Source organism: Cyprinus carpio, chromosome A5, assembly GCF_018340385.1.
Source record: "Cyprinus carpio isolate SPL01 chromosome A5, ASM1834038v1, whole genome shotgun sequence".
NCBI lineage: Eukaryota > Metazoa > Chordata > Actinopteri > Cypriniformes > Cyprinidae > Cyprinus > Cyprinus carpio.
The window spans coordinates 27,448,428-27,470,442 of NC_056576.1; the positions used below are offsets into that span (position 1 = coordinate 27,448,428).

The 22,015-nt window shown below is 35.4% G+C and overlaps 1 long non-coding RNA gene and 1 pseudogene across 1 annotated transcript; both read left to right on the forward strand.

The window, feature by feature from the left end:
• The window catches only part of LOC109046917, a 43,617-nt pseudogene that overhangs the window by 13,290 nt on the left and 8,312 nt on the right, over positions 1-22,015 (forward strand).
• LOC109074151 lies at positions 17,487-19,352 on the forward strand. The gene is made up of 3 exons (XR_006160098.1): positions 17,487-17,730; positions 18,509-18,579; positions 18,985-19,352. It is a non-coding gene; the product is annotated as an uncharacterized LOC109074151 (long non-coding RNA).

The window sequence follows — 22,015 nt, forward strand, 5'->3', positions numbered from 1 at the left end:
CACTGTGTATTTCCTGAATGAGTCAGTGTCTGCTACACCTACACTTTCCTCTCTCATTGCCATGTGCTTCAAACACATTAATGAATCCGTGGCATAGTATGAACCTATTTGAAGACAAACTCTTGTTATTTTTCCTCCTCACCTAAAGTAGCGACATCTCACACCTACTTCCATCTGGCACATAGGTATTAACAAGGGCCTTGGTTTATCCAAGTATAGCATAGCAGTGGGAAACAGAGCCAAATCTGAATTATGATGCTGGCAGAGTGTCACCCCTGATGTGTGAATGTTCAGAAACATCCTGCAATTACAGACTGATCAAGCATGTTCTTTAAAGAAAAATAAGAGGCGTTGACCTCATGGACTTTCTGAAAGGGCCTTAATTAACATGCATCATTAGCTGAAATAGGGGCTTGCTACCTAATAGTTTGTCATGAATGTGCCTTTTTCCAAAGATGTGAAAATGTATAAAGATGTAATAATGAGTGTTTGTATAAAGATGTTTGCAGCTCGTTCAAGCAGCTGTCGAGTGACTCTGACCATATGCAGCTCAATGCTGCTACCATGAAGAACCTAGAGATCCTGTGCAACCAGGTCAGTAAAAGTGAGGAAAACATGGATGAATGAATAATATACATAAACAGTCGTACTGTTTACACCTAGCACTAGCATCCGTCTTGGGTGATCTGATCACTTGTGCTCAGCCATTAAACATTGCTATTAATAATGTGTCTAAAATGATTCTTCATAGATCACTTGTGATTGGATGTTGTTAAGGGGAGGGTCTACTTTTATGACTACATACATCAGTGGCACCAAAAATGTTCTGTGAAGTCTTGTTTATATTGTGGTGGAAAATAAAAAAATATATTTCAATTTCTGCATTTTCGATGCCTAATTAAAATAATTTTCTTAAACAGTAAATTTGTGTAAACTTGCGATCACATGACTCTTTGTACTGACTGTCAGATGTTCTTCCACTGAAGCTCAAGATGCTCTTTGGATCATCTCCTGCAGTCATTATAGCAAAATAAGAAAAAGAAAATGATGTGTATACTGTGAGGTTTGAACCTATAAGCTTTCAACGACCAGCTAATTTTTTTTTTAATCACTGCGCCACTGTAGCATGTTTCTACAGAGATAGTGAGTTGAATGTCAGGGCAAATTAAAAGGCAAGGCATGTTTGGAGAACAAAATATCCAATTAACAGTTTTTATCAGGCGTGGACTAAAGCTAATCCAGCTCAATTTCACTGACATCCAGACAAAATTTATATGACGATTACTAAAATCATATCAGTTTTTCAGTAGTAAAAAGTACACCTCTTTTGCTTATGTGGAAACACATCATCCGTAACAGTGAACATCACATTTAAATAAAATCCTGTGTAAGCAATGTAGCTTTACATTATGATAATAAGACTTATTTAAAATCACCTCTAAGCTTCACTTTAAAACTCTCTTTTTATGTAGGATCAGGGTGTACTGTAAATATTACGATGTAATATAATTATGCCATTTTCTCTGCCTTGTGTCACAGGCTGCCTGAATAATAACAGGGGCATTTGTGTTTTGTTAACCGTCAGGTGATTTGTGTATTATCTAGGATGTTGGTTTGGATTTCATGATGACTTCCTTTTCATGGCTGTCAGACCACAGGCTCAGTAAAAGGCAGTCTGCTCTGGGTTCTGGATCACACTCAAACTCCATTTGGGAAGAGACTGTTAAGAAAGTGGATGAGCCAGTCGTTGAAGTCTGTGATGTGAGTCATTATTTAATTTTATTATTCAGTAATCACAGTGATTTGAATGCTAGTATGGAAGATGCAGAGTGTTTCCAGTGTTGAACAGAAGTGGCATGCCCAGATCTTCACTACACCACAGATAATATTGAGCTCTAAACTCAGAGCCTAGGTTTATCCAAGTCCTTGAATATTTTGAAAAGAGAGGAACGTTGCACCCCTCTTTTCAGCTACTGGCGGGATTAAATTTTTAGCTCGATTGAAAATTCCCCATGGATTATGGGAAAACACTACTGTATATAAAATGGATAACTTGCTGTAAAATGCAAGTATTTAATCTGAGATTTTTTTTTTTTTTGGTTACTCAAATTCAATATTAATGTTTTATCTCCCCAAAATTAAATTGACAAGGCACTGTCAATCAGATGCCATATTTATACGCCTTTTAAAGGTTGTGGGGATTGTTTGGATCTGTGTGTGATGTAGTGCATGCTTGCAAAGTATCTGATTATGTTTGTGGAGAATAAATAAATATATAAATATTTGATTCCATATAACAGTCTTAATCTTTAATCCACATATTTTTCTGCCAAACCTCTTAACAGACATGTCAGGGAGAATTTTTGAATTGAGACTATCATGCCAATGAATGTGAATTTCCATGGAAATACTAGAGTGTTGTCTGTGGAAGGGTTAGGTGATCAGGAAATGATCTTAAACTGTCTTTACCAGCCTCATAAATACCATTCAGAAGTTTGGGGTCATTTGGTTATTGAAATAAATTATTATTTTTATTCAGGAAAAATGCATTGAAATTATTCAAAGTGACAGTTAAGGCAATATAACGTTACAAATGATTTCCATTTCAAATAAATGCTGTTCATTTGAACTTTGTTTATCAAAGAATCTTGAAATAAAAAACTGTTATTTTTCCACAGAAATATTAAGCTGTTTTCAACATGGATAATAATAAGAAATGTTTTCCCGAGCTTAAAATCAGCATATTAAAATGATTTCTGAAAGATCATGTGACACTGAAGCCTGGAATAATGACTCCTGAAAATTCAGCTTTGATCATCACAGGAATAAAGGGCATTTTACAATATTTTAAAATAGAAAACCGCTATTTTAAATCGTAATTGTAATATTTAATGGTTTTACTGTATTATTGATCAAATAAATGCAGCCTTGTTTCTTTTGAACTGTAGTGTACATAACTAAAGCCACTTCTTAATAGATACAGCAAGATTTATATTTACTTACAGTAGTAACTGATTAAAAACAAGAAATGCACAAAAGTCATGCCCAAAATGTATGCTTTTATGAAGTAAAATAAAGGAATAAAGTAAACTGCCCATTCTCTCAGTAAAAACACACCTGCCAAGTATAATAACCATTTTATAATTCATAGGCTTTATTAAAAGAAAGTGTTTCTGTAGTAACCCAGAAATGTCTTTATTTTCTGTATTGTGTCACAGCTGCATTATACAGCGGGAAAACACAATGTGATCAGCTGATAGTTATGATACTGCTTCACTTAGGTGTGCAGTGTGATACAGGCCTTATTTTGTTTCAGTGGTTTATCTGGTTTGTGTACATAGCATCTGCTGACTAATTCCTACAATCCCTAATGCTTTGCTTGCTTCTGTTTATACTATTTTTCAAATCCTCTCTCTCTCTCTCTCTCTCTCTCTCTCCCCTCTCTCAGTGATATCCAGGCTCAACAGGAGGCAGTAGCAGAAATTTTGTGTTCTGAGTCCAGTGTCCTTCCCTCTCTCCAGTCTTTGCTAACTCGTCTACCTGACCTTGAGAGAGGACTTTGCAGTATCTACCAAAAAAAGTAATGCCATCAAGAATCCAGCCCTTTTAATTTGCAATTCAAAATTAGTTTGAATTAGAGTGAACAACAATATATTTTAGAGCATAGTGGCCATGGTGACACTAAAAGTGTTCTGTCAGAAAATGAAAACCTCTCAAGACCAGAATATGTTTAAGCTGATGGAAAGTTCTATATTTTCCCTGTTTTTTTTTTTTTTATTCCGTTTGCTTCTGGAATCAGGCGGGAGGTTGAAGGGAAGGTGCTTAATGGCATGTTTCTGTTGAATGGCTCTATTAGCATAATGACAAGAGTGGGAGCAGGAATGGGAATGATTATTGTTTTGCAGAGACAGAAGGCCCTCATTAACCTCATCTCACCTGCCTGTCTCTATCATTGCACTGTCCTTCATTTTTATAAACACACAATCATCAAAAACAAAATTTAGAATTTCTAAAACAAAACATCCAATGATAAAGGTTTATATGTAGTTTTGAGCTTAAATTTGGTTTTTGTTAGATTAAAAAATCATTGAATATCCAGAATGAAACTTAATATTGACCTTGAAAACCAGTATTCTTCAGTATTTAAGCATTTCTGTATTTTTTTCTGTTGTTTTTCCACATCTCATTTACCAGTGGTAGAATGTCAAAGTAGGACTTCCATCATAAATGAAATGTATGTACTGTAATAAGGGTCAGAGAGTTTTTGCATAGAGCTACAGGGGACTTTCACACTGTTTTTAATGAACACAGAGAGTGGATATGTATTGCCTCATTATGTTTAGTGGGAATGACTAACGTTGAGCCTTTGGGAAATGTGCTTGATGTTTGTAAACATACACAAGATCAAGCAGAGATTTAATTGGCTCCTTGTTGCTTACTGTCATCAAAATATGGAAATTACACATTGCATACGCATGAGCCATTGCGTTTGACATATAATGATTAATGATGCCCAGCACTAAGTTACAACTAAGCATTTAATTTTTCTTAAAAAAAAAAAAAAAACAAAATAAAAAAAAAAAAAGAATTATTTATGCATAATGAAGTAAAGCACAATAAAGGGAATTTGTTCATTATTCTAAGTAGTTAAAGAGTTCATATCTTGAAAAATTACACTTATATTATATAGATTACTGTTTGCTCCCAAGGAGTCAGATCATAAAGTCAAATTATATTTAATGTAATATTTTGAAATAAGGATTGCAGCTTTCATATTAACAATGAATGGTGTGTTTCAGCCCAAACACACCATTCATTGAAACTAATGATGTTCTCAACATGATGTTAACCACATGAACAAGCTATAGTGTTTGAGAGTGGGGTCAAGTTGTTCATCACAGGCCAACATACAGAACATAGGCGAGCATTATGCAAATGTGTTACTTATGACTCGTTTAGGCTGTTCAGAATCGATTCTTTCTTTTGGGAGACAAAACTTTACTTATAGAACTTTATTTATCATGCAGTTTTGGCTTTACAACTTTAGATTGTTTACATTCACATGCAGCTACATTAAAGGCAGTGTTCGAAATGACATAATACTTTAAATGTCAACCCTGTCACTTAAGTTATTTAAATAATAATTAAAAGAAAATCAAATAAACATTTTCTTTAATTTATGGGAAGTCTTTTTTGGTCCAAACTAGCTAAACCCTACCGAGAAATAGGTTGGTTTAAAATTGTGTTCTTTATTTTTGCTAGAAAATATCAGAATTCACTCAAAAGTGGTGTTTTTCATTGGAGTTTCAGGTCCTGTTTTATACCCTATTCTGAAAAGGTGCGCCTATGATCTGTCAAATATTGTACGTCAGAGATGGCCAAATTGTTTTAATACGAAGGGCCAAAAATCTAACTAACCGAGGGCCCTGAGCCAAAAGTAAATGTTGCATTATATCCAACTATATTAAAATGTATTCAGTTAATAAACAATTAAAAAAAATTAATTTAAATATCTTTTTTAAAATGACACTTTTTTTTAAATGTTTAATTTTTTTTTTATCAAATCTACTTGTTTGTTAAATTTGTTTGTTTTAATTTAATTTCATTATTTCATTTCAATGCAAAAATAAAACAACAAAAATTTTTCCCTTCTCTTGTTGGCCCTGGTTTGGGCATCTCTGCTGTGTGTGATAGGACAACTCATATCAGTCACCTCATATCAGTTGTTGTCTCCAATTATGTGACATTATTTGTTTTATAACAAACATAATTGCTACCTGTTCTACATCATACAACGTGGCAAAAGCCATTGTACTCATTTTATTCTGTTGTAGATATACTGTTGAATACTACCTTACTAGAAGATGTCAACTACAAGGACAGGGTCTGAAATGTTGCAGTTTGCAGCTCCACATCTGTTTCTCCATCTGCTCACTGTTGCCATTCTCCCATGAATACACAACAGTTTTTCCACCTCAAAATGTAGACTCCGGCCATACATCTTTCTCCCTCCATCTCTAGCTGAGTCTAACATAGCTATGCTTTTAACTATTAGAATAAATCTGGTCCACTTTGCAAGAACCACAAGAAGAGACAGTATGACTGACACAGAAAATTACTTGCCACATTTTTACACCATTTTGTATGGTTTGTAAATGACATTTCTAGGAGTTGATACCATAATTATAGACTGGTGTGGGGGGAACTCTCTAAAATAATAGCACAGCAATGCTGGACAGAAAATAAAGAAATGTCTATATATTTTTCCAGTTTAAACCTAATGGTTGCTTACAGCCAACCAGTCAGATTACAGCACTGATCATGCCAGATAGACAAAGCACTTTTTTTTTTTTTGCTATATGCATCAGATGGTCAGTGAACAGACTTGTTCACCTTGTTATCTGAGTGCTTGTGCCTTAAATACGTAACTACTACATTTTTATTTATTTATTTATTTTAGAGAATAACACTTTATTTGTGATGTAAATTATATGGTTGTTGTAAAGATAACAAGTTAATAAAATGACAATTTCTTACTGTAATTATGATCCTGAAGTTATTACTACTGAGCCTGATGTTTGTATGCTCACCAAAGTAAAATTTAACAAAGGTTTACACACAGTCTACAAATATTAAATTGACAGTTATTTATCTTTTCTTGCACAGTTTATCATTGAAGTAAAGAACAGTTTGTCATCTATAGTCCCGCCAGACAGGTGGGCACCATTGTTGACAAATTTGGTCACTTGCTTCCTGAAAAAAACTATGTACTACATGAGAGCTTCTAGCAAAAGTTGATATTGCAAATTGGTGTTTGAAATTTATTATCATAATCATGAACACACTAGTTTGTAGTGCAATAAGTTTTACTGTTGACTGTGCTTTGTTATTCTTCTAGTTATTTACCCATAGCGGTTAATGAATTCAAAAAGCTTGCTTCTGTTCTGCATTAAAAAATAAGTTGGATACAAACCAATTTTATCATTTAAACATCTACTTTTCATCCCCAGCACACTAAGGTTGTGGGCCGCTATCACACTCCATTCATTGTGGACAAACATCGTCACCTGCAGCAACTGCGAGAGCAGCTAATTATTGACTGCAGTCACGAGTGGATCAACTTCCTTCAGTATGTAGCTTTGAAATATGACAAAAATCCTTTTTAATTGCAGGCCTGTTGATTGATTGAGATGCTTTCGGCATTTTGTTTCAGTATTGAGTTTAAAAACCTGGAATCTGCTGTACTATTTAATCATATAAAATGTGTGTTTTATCCTGTCACTTTCAGACCCAGCAGCACTCTTTCTCTCTTTCTCAATAGCCCTGTCTTTTTTTTTTTTTTGCCATGTGTAGGCTATTTGGGGACCATTACTACATCCTGAGGAAAGCGGTGTGTCACCTAGCAACCATGGACTGCCTCTTCTCATTGGCCCAGGTTTCTAAAGAAAATAATTACTGCAGGTGTGGTAATGAAGTTGGCTTTTTTTCCTGTATTCTCTGCTGACTTCCTGTCATCTCTCATATTTCAAACCTAATCATATGCACAAGCATGCACATTCTATCATAAATTACCTAGTTCATCTAATTAAATATACTAAGCTTTATTTCCAAGGCCTGGCTTTAGTAGTCTATTCTTTTTGAACATTTAGAAGTCAGATGCATGCAGTTCTGGTAGTAATTGTGGGGACTTTTTCCAGTTTTAAAGCTTTTTTTGGCATATAAGTGCAATAAAATCAGTAATTTCTGAGCATCTACAAAGAAGCTCTATTTCTCTTTTGTGTTTGGGGAGATACACATAAAGCATCTTACATAAGCTTTCGTAGATGAACGAGAGTAAGAGGGGACCCTGGAGCCCCCACATCTCTGTCTCTCCCTGGCCCGAATTGAGTCCAACAGTAGGATGAATCCCACCCCCATGCAGTATAGAGCCCACTCCATATCCCTCTGACAGTCTGTGTGGGGGAGTGGATTTGACTTTGAAAGCAGAGGTTTCCGCCAACTACTCCCCCTCTGCTCCTTACCGCCTCCCCCTCCCTCCTGTTCTGCAGAGCACCAGAGCTTATCCTCTCCCTCTGGACTTTACAAAAGTGTGTTGAGCTGATACCATAAATTCCAACTCTTATATGTAAAGTGTCGTGCCAAAACGTGTTTGGAAAACTACAGTATATGTTGGTGAATTCATTCTTGATTTTTTTTTTTATCAGTTTATCTAATTGTGAATACTTTTCTTTATTGGTGTCTAATGCATCTTTTTTGCATGTCCTGAGCATAGACCTGAGGTTCTTGAGGAGAAAAGTCAGATTTTGATCACAGCAGGCAAGCATCCGGTCATCACCTCGCTGATTGGAGATCAGGATCGGTATGTCCTCAGTGACACTCACTTACAGGTGACTTATTTTTTTTTTAACAACTTTTATCATTTCTTAATGGATTAGTTGACCCAGAATGATAATTTACCTCACGTTCCTTCAAACCTGTATGAAATTCTTTTTTTCTGTGCAACACAAAAGAACATTTTTGAGTAATGTGCTGGTGACCCTTTTTTTAAGCTTCAAAGCTCCAAAACCATCATAAAAGTATCATAAAAGTGGTCCATATGACTCATGCACTGTTCCAATCCTCTGATAATTAATGCATGATATATCTGCATGATGAATCTGCAAGAATTCATCATAATATGGTGAATTCTTGCATTATATATATATATATATATATATAAATTATATTTATATTTAAAATTTAATAATTATATAATAATTAAAAAAATCCAAAATATTTAAAAAATTAAAATAAAAAAAAATCTGCAATGTTGGGTGGCTGTACAATTAATGTACAATTAATTTGCTTTTTTTTTGCATTAAAGTTTTTTAAGATTAAATGTCATTTAATCTTTAAATCCAATCATAAATATTCAAATAAATATTCATTTTTTTATGCATTTTTATACATTACTGTACTTTATGGCGTTGTGATGCTTAAATTCAGTTGTATTCATGTAAATTCAGTTTAGTTTTTAGTTTTTAATGTTGTATTTTTAATTTATTTAGAAAAACATGTATTTTAATACCAGTCCATCCCTATTTCTAATAGTTTTGTGACTGAAATTTAAATTATTCCCTGATAAATATTTCCCTGCAGGGAGCTGTTAACTGCTGATATTGAGAACTGGATCATTCAGGTTCATTCACACTGGTTTTGTGAACTAGATAAACTGGTTCATTGATGGCCCAACTCGCACCGTGTCTACACATGGACGCAAGCGGCGCAATGCAACGTGACAAACGTCAATACAATCCATTATAATCAGTGATGCTGTCTACATGACATGACAAATCCCAGACGGTAAACTGATTCCTCGTTCTATTTATGACGTACTGACACAAAGTACAAATGATTTGCAACGGTAGCGTCCAGTCTAGACAGACTTTAGCTGTCACGTCTGGTGTAGACACAGTGTCAAAATAATGATTCACTCATCTACACTTTTTATGCCACTAGTGGTGCAGAAATTGCACACTTCACTTTAGACCCATATTCATGAGATATATTAATATCTGTGCTTCCATATTCTCATTAACAACTCTTTTTCATATAATGCCTGTAGAGCTTAGAGATTTTATAAAACTTGATTATTATTCCGGCATTTAATTTCGACTTTAAAATAATGGTGAGGGAATCTGTTCTCATGCCAAAGGCTGTGCGATTGTCTTTCACTACAAGGTAATGCTTTTTATTTCACCTGTAAGAAAATGCTATTGAACCAGCAGCTAAACCTTTTGCATCGACCACCCACTCCGCCATCCCCATTAGCATATGTTTTTAATACCTTTGTCACTTCTTTCTTTCCCTCTCTCTCTTCAAACCGACCCAATCACTGGCTTCCATTCAAAGTGTGAGTCAGGCTTTAATAATGAAGCAGTCTTGCTGGGTCACCATACTTTTCTTCACATTACTTGTCATATACCCATTCACTTATTAAAACACTTCAACAGATGTTAAAATGTTAAAAATGTCTGAATATCATTGCAAACAAAATAACCGTGTGACATCTGCAGACAAAAGATGCAAGAGACATTTTTGCAGTGGCTTTCAACCAACTGGTGTCAATGCAACTTTTACATATTTGCATATATGATGTCAGTTCCTCTCAGGTGTCCACAGGTGTAGTTCATCACATTAACTGTGAAAATGATTTATTTAAAGTATATTTTTTAAAGTCTTTTTTTAAATTAATGCAACTTGTGTTTCTACTGCAATGGCATTCATACATTTTAAATGTTGCTGTAATGTCCAAAAACTTTTTGGAGCCACTGAATGGCAATGTATTTATTATAATATAAGATCCACTTTATGAAAAAATCAACTAAACATTTTTTTTTTCTGAAAATCACTTTTGCAATCACATTCAGTGTTTCTTTTATCCTTTTTCTTTAATATAATTTCCAATTATTCCTTGTAAGTTAATATATTTTAATGAAAAATGTTAAATTGTAAAAATGTTAAATAATAAAATGCACAAATGGCAAACAATGTTTTTAGATTTTTGGACCATATTTCTGAAGTATATACTACTTTTTAGAAGTTGTCGGTATTTTTTGTAAAAATGTTTTTGTAAAAACAGTAATAGTGTGAAATATTTTTTTTCTTTTTCTTGTTTAAATTTTTTAAAACATAATTTATTTATGTGACAGCAAAACTGAATTTTCAGCAGCCATTACTCCAATCTTCAGTGTCACATGATCTTTCAGAAATAATTTTAATATGCTGGTCTGGTTTCAGGGTTCTTTGAATAGAAAGTTAAAAAGAACAGCATTGATATGAAATGGAAATCTTTTGTAACATTATAAATGTCTCTTTTAATGCATCCTTTCTGAATATTAATAAAAAAAATATTAAAAAAACTTACTTACCCAAATGTTTGAATGGTAGTATATCTATTCTCTATTCTAAGATGATTGTGATGGGCTTGACCTTTGTGCTCCATCCCTTTTTATCTCTGACGCTCAAGCAATCAGACAGAACATTAGCATCTATATCTGCTTCACCTACATGAGAATCTTTATTGTAATCTTGCACAAATGTTCATCTGATTACCTTTTCCGGTCTTCAGGGGGATGACAACCGAGCCATGATCATCACTGGGACCAACATGGGTGGACGACAGGTTGCCCTAGTGACCATCATGGCACAGCTCTCACTGACATATTGTTTCTTTTCTGGCCATTAGAGAGGAAGTTATGTATGACAGCACAAAGCTGAACTTTAGTGACCATGACAACACTTCAGGGGCTGAGCAGACTTCAGAGCTTGTGCTTGAATGGTCCAGAATTGAACAGGGTGAAACCATGCCCACTGGTCTTTTCACAGAACCCCGGTAACCACAGATTACAGAGGCAGCAGTGCGAGTCAAACCTATTCAGATCTTATGCCACATCTGCTTGATTTTTGAGGAGCAGATTAATAGATTTTCAGGTCCAGAAAGAAATACCGGTGCTTGCCAGGCAGCTAATGACGAGAATGAAAACATTGTTTTTAAACTTAAAAACAGTGTTGCTATGTTAAATATTCGTCAATTCAAGTCGATTCAATTCAAAATGATTTTTTTCTGTGGTGTTTCACCTCCCTCATAAATTCAAATTAAATATCTAGATTCTTGTCATTTCTTGGTAACCTTAGTGAACTTCCAACCCCTCTTTACTTGCTTTGGTCTCTTTTGTAGGGGTGGTTGATTTCTGCTGCCTGTGCTAGTCATTAGGCTACCAACATCAACAACATCCACAGCGATTCACTAATTAGACTAAGATGCAATTAAACTTCCTAAAATCTATTGCAGATTTGAAAATGTTTTGCGCAAGGTCAGTAATAAAGTTGAATTAATTCATTTATTGAGGTATTTTGTAAATGTGCATTACTTAGCAGCCAACAATCACTTTTATTTTGATGTATTCATCAACTGAGTGAATTAGTTTTGCAATGAAAATGGTTTTGATCTACACCTAATGAATTTAATGCACCACTGTGAGACCGTTCAGCAGGAAAGGGATGTGTTTGTAGAGTGTTGCATGTTTTTTGACACACACTGTCAGTCTAAGTCTGTACATACCGCTAACAGTGAAGTGCTGCCTTGTTAATTAACCCAGTCCTGGCACTATTCACGTCAGAATATAATTGCCTTCACTCCCCAGAGTTGTGTTGGTTTGTTCCAATTAACAGGTCAAGATCAGGTTCAAACAGCTCCCAATTAAGCCTGAAGGGTTCAGTGGCCTATACTGCACTCTGGTGAAGCGGAAACATTGAGCAGTTATCGCATTTGCGTCATGGGACTGTAGAATGCTGGAGAAGAGTTTTCATTCTCAGCTGAGTCTAGGCTTCACAAAAGCCCTTGGAGCTGCTTTGACTGTATTTTAGCTTTTCATATAACAAAGATCTGTTACGCACGCTAAAACTATTGTTGGGTAACTGATATGAAATACCTTTGAAAAGTGCACATGTCCTGTGGTGTGACATGCTACACTCCATCTAAGATGGTTTTAAAAGGCATTTTTGCAGTTCACTAATAATAATGATCATGAATGCAGCCTTATATAATTTGAGAGACTATGGAATATTTAAAAATTTACTTAGTTTAAACTTTTAATTTGTCACTGCCAAATTTTGTCAAAATTCTCAGATTTATTATTTATTTTGTAATTTATTTTTTGCATTCATGAAGACATTGTGCGTCAACTATTCAGGCACTGAAGCAGAATGCTTTTTCATCTTATTTATAGTGACATGCCCATAATGATTTTGTTATTAGTTTAAACTACAGAAGTCTACACAGTCCAGAGCATCTGTGTTAGTCTTTGGTCAGACAGAGAGTATTTTGTCTTTTTTCCTCCACTAATGGAACACTTTTATTGAATAGAACTTAAGGTCTGGAAGCTCTTTTCCCCCTCTTTGTTTTGGTTGCGATGGAAACAGGAAGTTAAGTGCAATGCAAAAAAATAAATGAAACATGAAACCTCCTAAACTGAAAAAGTAAATCTTTTGTAATAAAGAATAAAATATCTTTTCTCTAAAATATATAAATGTTTTTTTGAGTTTTACAGTACTGTCTGACATTTATTGTGTTTATTGCTTTGTTCAGCCTGAGATTGCTTTTATGGGAATCAGACTGATTCACTGCAGAATGACCCATTTGGAATTGTTTCTACAAGAAAAATGTCCATAAATATTAAGCATATGAGGCACAGAACAGAATCAAACTAGTTAATGTGTGTAAAACACAGTTTGATCGTCATAGAGGAACAATATGATTGCAACAGCCATCAAAGCTGCTGATAAAAATTCTAATTGCACTTGACTCAAAATGGAAATGTGGCTGTGCAGCTCGAGCTCTGTTTCACTGGTGAAATCTGCTGACAAAAATGTCTGCATGTAGTCAGAATGTTTGGACGTTAAAATACAAGAAAACATTTAGAGACAAATACAAAAGCAAGAAATAGAATGGAAGTGACATTTTGTTAATGGGGCTCACAGCAAAGCAGACTACATATACCATCTGTGTTCTCTCTCGAGCGTGGCCAAGAGCTGCACTATTAGTCCAGCTAAAGCTTGTCTGTAGCATTTTATTCAATTTAAAAATAGGATGAAGCCCCTTATCAGGATAATGGGAATGATTTTCAGATTAGCTGTTAACTAAGAATAATTCTGCGTCCTGGGGATCTGTGTACATGACCTATAATGGCCAGCATGTTAATTGGCTCATATCTTGCTTAATGCTGTTGGAGTTGGCCTGAATTAGGGAGGCTTTGTATTGTGATTTTCTACTAACCATTGGAAAAAGAGAAGAAAAGAAGAAAAGTCCAAATGTTAACACTGTTTATTACAGCATTTTAAGAGAAAAAGTCCTGTGGTACAAACATACCCTAGAGGTTGGTTGACCGCTACATGGTGATTTTTCAACAGCGTCAGCTTTTCCTGCACTCTCAGCATCTTATGAAATAATGAGGTGCTGCATTTGCCATGTGATCTTTCTGTGGTGTTAATATTTGATGGCAGTGATCTTATAGCCTTGACAAATTTTATTAGCTGCCAACCGGTAGTATTTATTGTACTGCATAGTCACCTCTGTAATTTGTAGGTCCCTTTCATCTGCCTCTCATTAATGGTTCTGATTTGGTCTTATCATTCTTAATGCTGACTCTGGTCTCTGTAATGAAGCTTAATTGGACACTTTTTTACAATATGATCATATTAAATGCAACAAAAATTGTCAAAGTACCATAATCATGGTCCAAAAATTGTGCCCTATAACTTACATCTCAATCTACACCTCATACAAAGTTACAATATAGCTTCAAACAATTTGAAATATAGTGCTTGAGTCATATGGATGACTTTGATGGTGCATTTGCATACTTTTTGAAGCTTAAAGGCTCCAGTCCCATCCGTTGTAATTGTATGGATATGATTAACTGGCTCATTCTTCCTTTTTTAACTGGCACATTCTTTCCTTTTCTTCCTTCAGTTTCTCCTTTAGGTTCTGCAGAAGAAGGAAAGTCATACAGGTTTGGAACAATGAGAGGTGATAAATAATCTCCACATTTTTTTTTTACCATTTTTTACCAAACTAATGCTTTTTCACAGACTAATTTCATTTGCTCAACTGGCTTTGGTTCTGACAGAATGGGAGTGTCTGACAACATCTCAAGGGGCAGGAGCACCTTTATGGAGGAGCTTGTGGAAGTATCAGATATTTTGGCTCATGCCACATCCAGTTCCCTGGTCCTCCTGGATGAGCATGGTCGAGGCACCAGCACTCACGACGGCATTGCCATCGCCTATGCTACCCTAGAGTCCTTCACCAGATATGTAAGTGAGACTACGTAGAGACTTGGCAAATATATCTAAAGAGGAAGGCTGTGCTTCTGACATGTTCTGATTGTGATTTCAGTAATTCTACAGTTCTCAGGTCACTGCTACTGTGGATTGAACCCAGCTCCCAAATCCTTAACCCTAATGTTGCGTGGCAAGCTAAGCCCACTAATCTGGCGTTTGGCCATTTTGAGAATATCAGCATCAGAGTTATCTCTGCCTTGAGTCAGTCCTAAAATCTGCAGATGGCCTCGCCAATGTATAGAGCACATTTAGCTTATTTATTTAAATATTTTTTAGAAAAAAAAAATATAAAAAATTATAAAATAAGTGTTCACTTATATATACACTCACTAGCCACTTTCTTAGGTACACGTTCAACTGCTCGTTCACGCAAATATCTAATCAGCCAATCATATGCAATCCAACTCAATGCATTTAGGGGCTGTTTACACGACAACGTATTCAGCCAAAAACGGGAAACTTTTTATGCGTTTTGCCTGTTCGTTTACACGACAACAGTGTATTGGGGACTGAAAACCATATTTTTAAAACAGGTTTCAAAGTGCATGTTTTTGAAAACGCCATTATTGTTCCGTGTTAACTCCCAAAACGGGAATCTTTGAAACTGGTGATATCATGTACGTGCGTAGTATGTGTTAGGGATGTAGACATGCACAGTACGTGTCGATTTTAAAGGCAAGCGCAAACAAACATATACAACAATGGCAGAGTTGTTGCTGCTCACAAGTTTGCTAACGCTTCTTCAGCAAAGTGTGGATTTACTTCATCAATATTACAACCAGCAGCAGAGATACATCATATACAACATATAATCGTCACTTCCCTACAGGTAATGTTTACTAACAAGGTGATAACACCAACTACTGGCCTGGCATACGTAATACAGCATTTTTGCCCGTTTTATGCGGATATGTGTAAACGCGAATCGTTTTAAAACGTTGTCGTGTATATGTGAATCTTTTTTTAAAATGCAAGGGAAACCTTTTCCATTTTTGACTACATCGTTGTTGTGGAAACGTAGCCTTAGACATGTAGACATGGTCAAGATAAAGTTCTGAAGCTCAACATTAGCATCAGAATGGGAAAGAAAGGTGATTCAAGTGACTTTGAATGTGGCAAGGTTGTTGGTAGTAGATGGGCTGGTCCGAGTATTTCCTATACTGCTGATCTACTGGGATTTTCACGCACAACCATCTCTAGGGTTTACAGAAGGAAAAGAAAACATTCAGTGAGTGGCATTCTGTGGGTGAAAATGCCTTGTTGACGCCAGAGGTCAGAGGAGAAAGGCCAGACTGATTCGAACTGATAGAAAGGCAACAGTAACTTTTATAACCACTTGTTACAACTGAGGTATCCAGAAGAGTGTCTCTGAACACACAACACGTCGAACCTTGAATCAGATGGGCTACAGCTGCAGAAGACCACACTAGGTGCCACTCCTGTCAGCTCAGAACAGGAAACTGATACTACAGTTCACACAGGTTTACTAAATAAAAGAAGAAGATTGGAAAAATGTTGCCTTGAGTGATGAGTCTCGATTTCTGTGAATTTTGAGGTTTGGATGTTGCATTTATAAATAAATTGTACTATACAGTGGTGAGCTGTTCACATGATATGAGAAATGCATTTACAAAACAGATGCTAATATAAATTAATTTTTCTTTACAAACATCAGAATTTATTATTTATTAATTGTGTCATGAAATGTGTTGAAAGTCAACTTCACGGAGAAAAAAAAAAAAACATACAAAAAAGGTACGAAATAAAATGCTAAGTCGTGACTCTTGAGAGGATCCATACAACATTAAATAGAAGGTTTTCAGTTCTGTGGGATACTTTGGATCTGCAGTGTGCGTTGTTAATTTGACAGGTAAAGACTACTAAGACTCACAGGAGAACGACCACGTCAGATGTGTTTAATGACATTCTGTTTGGACAGCTGTGTTTGCCATCAGCAGTACATTACTGTGCTAAAAGAGAAGCTCACACGAGTCTCAGACTTGAAATAACAAGAGCCAAAATGATGCCTTCATTAAAAGTATAAACTTCATTAATGCATTCACAGTTTTAATAACAGTTCTCTGGGATCTGGCAGCATTTGAAAGTTTGATGTGCAGCGTGTCATAGTAGGTGCCATTCTGACAGAAATTAAAAATGTTTTTCTTCCAACTGCAACAGGGTCAAAAATTCTCTGTAACTGGATTGTGAGACTTAGGTTCATACTCCAAAGCAAAGCATCAAGAGATATGCTCGAATCAAGGGAGCCTAATCCCCCTAGACACAAAGAAAAATATCAGTATATCTCGAGTCTCCCTGTTTATCTACTGTGAAACTCACTTGTTTGGAGCTGCTTTGTGTTGATTTTTTTTCCTCGATAAAAAATCTGCTTAAGTTAACCATTGGTAGGCTGATTTGCCCGAAAAACAACACTGATTCAACAGGTGGCGTGAGTTTGAGGTGGAACTCTTTGTGACAGAAGTTACAGAATACAACTCAGAAAGTGAAATGTAAACCTGGTCACTACACAACTGGGGATTTTGTGGCACTAATGGTGCAGAAATGTCACTCTTAAGCTTTAAATTAATCAAATATTTTGATGTGCTGTTTATACTACACAGTAAAAAACGTTGGGTTGTTTTTTTAACCCAACCGTTGGGTTACACATATTGGGTCATTGTGTTGGGTTATCTTAAAATTTGTTGGGTCATTTATTTTCGGCGTTGGGTTATTTTTAGTTATAACCCAACTGTTGGGTTAAATATGGTTCCCGCTTCACTTCGGTTCAAATTTTAACGGTCCAGTCAGCGACTCAGTGGACATTAGCGGCAGCCTGCCTGATTATGAAAGGTAAGTAACTGTTCATATAATGTTAATATAATTTTATGATGTATATAACTGTTATTACATTAAGTAATGTGTACTGAAACGTTAATTAAATCGTAAAACTATTTAAAAAACGAAGTTTTAATTCCCTTTAGTCAGTTTTTTTCTTCCCCAGATCGATTGTAATGAATATGCTATTCCCGTTTGCTTGCTAGCATTAATAAATAAAAACATTAGCTGAAAGACTAGCAAAACCGTTTAGAGAAGTATTACTTAACGTTAATAAAAATGTCTGGTGAAATGTAAAGGGCGCCGAAATCTTTAGGCTAGAAAAGCCGCACGGACCATTTATCGGATCGGACCAGTGCCTGAAGCTGCTCGAGCAAGCCAAGCTCACACATCAGTAATGCGACAGACACCAGATTCAGAGAGAAGCCTCTGAATTCGCTGAATTTTCTGTTATAGAAGTTCAAAACTCAGACGAAAGAGCACAGTCGTAAGGCAATCCGCTCTTTTAGCAGAAATTCGTACCAGCTCCCCAAACTTACATAACGTTACTCCTACAACAGAGCGTAAAACAAGCCATTCGTCAGTGTATCAGAATAATTTGAAAGTGTTAAAAAAAAACAACAACACATACATAGGCTATAATTGTTTTATATAGCCATGCATGTTGTATTAAAGCCATTACAGGAATAATGGAATAGCCTCTAACTATAGTAATTTTTTCTTATGAAGCTATAACAATTTTGCATTTATATTAAATGTGTTCTACTAAACATGTTTTATACTTATGTTTTAGATAAATGGATTTCTTTGTAAAGAAAAGATTACAACAGCGGAACCTCTGCAATTTAATAGAAACATTTCAAGGTACGTAATTATTTAGTTTAGTGATGTATAAGAGTTTTTTTTTTTTTGAAGACTTTTGTTTGTTAATGGTAATGAACTCCCTCCTCTGATGTAGCCAGTTTACATGCACAAACAGCTATATTACTACCTAAAGGAAAAGTAAAATCCAAAAGAGGATAATATAGGTCCATTAAATTACACAGCTCTGTACATAAACTCTGTCCTTCATTGACTCTGCTTTTTATCCACAGTTCTCACGACTAGTGGTCATTCATCACTTTTAGAGTTAACTTAACAAAACTCACTAAAATACACCTTCATTACCTACCTTTTTCACCTATTCATATTTGATTCATTTTTTAAAATATATTGAATCCCTGAAATGTTTGTCATATATGCCAACTAAAGTTTATTTATTCTTTCAAGGTTGTTACTAATATGGTGCACTACCTCAACAATGAGACAAGCCAGGATCCACATGTCTTGGTGCTTGGAGACAAAGAAAATTCCTCCCAAGTTTTCATCATATTCATTGGAGAGGCAGTTGAAAAGGAGACCTTACTTCAAGCAGTGAATGAATGCTTCAAAATGTTCTACATCTATGACGTAAACTACCCAAAGCCCTCTGCTCCAATTTGGGAGTTCTTGCAGCATATAATATTCCTGGAGGAGTTCCTTGCTGCCTCCTAAAAAACTTTGTATTCAAAGTTACTGATCATCAGTTGATCCAGTAGCCAAAACACACGTTTAAGGGTTAGTTCACCCACAAATGAAAATTATGTCATTAATCACTCACCCTCATGTTGTTCCAAACCCACAAGACCTCCGTTCATCTTTGGAACACAAATTAAGATATTTTTGATGCATTCTGACAGCTCTCTGACCCTCCTATAGACAGTAAGGGTCCTTACACCATCAATGTCCAGAAACTTAGCAAGGAGATTGGTAAAATAATCCATGTGACATCAGGGGTTCAAACGTTACAGCATACGCTGTTTGCGTTCAGTGGATACTGTCCAAAATGGCACTAGGGTGACACGGAGGAGACAAATTGTTGAATAAACTCATTATTTTTTTTTCTTTTGCCCACAAAAAGTATTCTCGTATAATATTACGGTTGAACCCCTGATGTCACATGGATTATTTTACCAATCCTTGCTAAGTTTCTGGACGTTGATGGTGTAAGGACCCCTGCTGTCTATGGTTGTATATTTCTGTACTGTATGTGCACATCTGTATTTTAAAAGCTTACTATATGTGCATCTGTGTAGGTTATGAATTTGTATACTGTATGTGCACAAATGTTTAGGTTGTATATTTCTGTACTGTATGTGCACATCTGTTTTAAATGTGTATTATGTGCATCTGTGTAGGTTTTGAATTGGTAAACCATATGTGCACATTTGTTTTGAATATTTGTACTGTATGTGGATATTTGTGTTTTGAATTTAACATGTATTTGAATTTATGTATATTGTTTATGTATATTTGTTTTGAATTTAATGTGTATTTTAAATATTTGTACTTCAACATTTATTTGCCATGTGTTCTGCATGTTCACTCGTGTATTTTGAATTCAATATAATTGTGCACATTTATATTAAATACTAGGCTCATCATATTGAGTAAATTTGTCATTTAAAACTTAAAACCTTTTTTTAAAACAGATTTATTGTTTTTCTACTTAAATAAAAAAATCTGTATTTGAAAACTGTGTATTTTATTCATTAAAATAATCTCATGAATAAAAGTAAATAGTTAACCCAACTGTTGGGTTAAAAATAACCCACAGTTGGGAAGGTGCTATACCAACCCATAGTTGGGTTACTTGTTGGGTTAGAATTAAACAAACATCTTTCAATATATTACATTAATTTTGTCTTACTTGCAGCATCCTCCACAGGTATAAATTTAGCAGCAAATGATTGTCAGTATATAAGTCACTTCACACCAATGTGAACACCAAATTTTGCTGCCAAGTTAAATGAGATGGATGCTTGTAAAATTGGCAACTATATCCTGTGTGTGGCAAATTAAAAGTGCTAATTAGTTGGTTGTTGGTTGTACTTGCTCATATTGAAGGTAAATGTCACTTTAGATGCTGTACTGGTGTTTGGGCTGTCAGAGGGTGGGCTCCACTGGGTATTGCATAATGTTGTGTGTCTCTATGGCATTGGCTAAGGTGTAAGATCTATCACTCTTTTCTTTTTCTATTTTGCTGTCTTTCTCCCACCACAGGTCTCTTGTAGTGATACTGCCTTAGGCTGGAGTTATTTATTTATTGGCATTATGTTTGCCATAACTCAGCTGTGATACAGAATAGCCAAGGCATTGTTGCTGTTTGTCTTCTTCTCAGATCCTTTTCACATCGTTCTCCCCTTCTTTTCCTCTCTTACTCAGAGATTTTTATTGTAGGGTGCTTGTCCTTAAAGTAGGGTGACGGGTTTCTGTCTGCTGAATGGTCAAGTAGAAAGTTTGACTAGTAGTCTCAGAGAATCATCAGTCTGTGTAGGGAATGTGTCAACAGGCATATAGAATATTTATGCATTCAACAGAGAGTATCAATGGTACAATACTTAAACTTATTTTCACCATGTCTGCATTTATTAATCATCTGTATGTTTCAAAGCCATTTGAATGGTTTTTCATTTGACAGCCTTTTCATGCCACCTGTAAACTCACATCTCAGCCTCATGTGATGCAGCAAAGCCTAAAATACTTTCATTCATTTTACTTGAATGAAAGCTCTACATAACAGTATATTAAACATCAAATATGTTCTGATTGAGTGTGGTTGTGCCACGTCATGGTACATGTTCGCTTTCAGTGAGGTGAGACAAATCGCTTGATAAATTACTGACAAATTAGTCACTGGAAATGTGCGTCTCGCCTGGTGGGGACACAGTGTCAGACGGCACAGCCATGAACCATTCACTGACCATCTGATGCACATTGCTCATGGAATTGGCATGCGCTGTTTGTTTCAAAGCTGTTGATGTATTATGGGGAATAAAATGATTGTGTTTAAATACATGGTGATCATTTTTAAGGCAAGCAACATTATCACTGTTGCTCATAGTTGAGGTTAAGGATTTGTTGTTTTGTGCAGTTTAACAATGAGGCATTTTTGTCATAATTCAGTAGTTCAGATTTTTACTTATCCTGCTACATTTTTTACTCCTTCAATTATTTTTTGAACATGTTAATTAAAAAAAAAAGTTTGAAACTTTATAAACTGTATTACGGAAGTTCTAAGCGGCCATCCATTATAATTTTTTTCCTTTTTGTTTTCTCGTTATAACGACTTAATTTTCTCGTTATCTCGACATAACGAAGTTCGTTTTCTCGTTATAACGACATGAAAGTTTTACTGTTGCTATAGTAACGAACTCAACTTTGACAGGCATCTGATGGACAGCCATGCAGGCGCTCCTACTGTAGCCTATATTTCAGCAAA